The sequence below is a fragment of the Pteropus vampyrus genome, unplaced genomic scaffold (assembly GCF_000151845.1).
Source record: "Pteropus vampyrus isolate Shadow unplaced genomic scaffold, Pvam_2.0 Scaffold59, whole genome shotgun sequence".
NCBI classification, from domain to species: domain Eukaryota; kingdom Metazoa; phylum Chordata; class Mammalia; order Chiroptera; family Pteropodidae; genus Pteropus; species Pteropus vampyrus.
Window position 1 is genome coordinate 6,969,590 of NW_011888840.1, and position 670 is coordinate 6,970,259.

Sequence of the window (670 nt, forward strand, 5' to 3'; positions counted from 1 at the left end):
CATCTGTGGCAGCTTTTCTCAGGGTGACCTGGGCACCCCTTGCCTCCGAATCAACCGGGATGCTTGCTGAAACTCAGGATCCCAACCTCGCTCCACATCTTCTGACTCGGACTCCCTAAAAAGGAATCTAGAACCTGTGTTTTAAACAGGCACCTGGGGTGATCCTTACGCACCCAGTCAGAGACCTGCCTTCAGCGGGAAAAGGAAATCCGCTTCCTCCCTCTTCCTGTACGATCATCTTCCTGTCGTCCTTCGTCTACTCCCCTGGCGTCTCCCCCCTCACGTGTCCACTCCCAGTACTGCCATCTTCCTGGGTGACATCATATTTAATGTAAGGAACGTGGGAAGGTCTGAGACTTGCCTAATACCAACGATTAAGTGTCTGACAGGGAACAGGAGGCCATAAAGGAGAAAGAGTGGAGAAAGAGTGCCATCAAAGAAGCCCCCACAGATCCTGGTGTCGTAGGATCCAGGGAGAAGAGCTCCAAGGAGGGAGTCATCTAGTGCATGGTCACTGGTGACAACACGGACTGCAGTGGACTGAGGCGTGGACACCAGGGAGAGAGTGAACACAGAGTCTAAGAGATTCTATAAAGAACTTGGCTATGAGGAGCAAGTGTGTAGGAAGAGGGGACAGTGGAGGGGACACTTGGGTGAGGAGTTCGTGAGA

At 52.7% G+C, this 670-nt stretch overlaps 1 protein-coding gene across 1 annotated transcript in view; it reads right to left on the minus strand.

Moving 5' to 3' along the window:
* The window catches only part of LOC105292576 (gasdermin-C-like), a 13,115-nt gene that overhangs the window by 3,123 nt on the left and 9,322 nt on the right, over positions 1–670 (minus strand). The window lies entirely within an intron of this gene.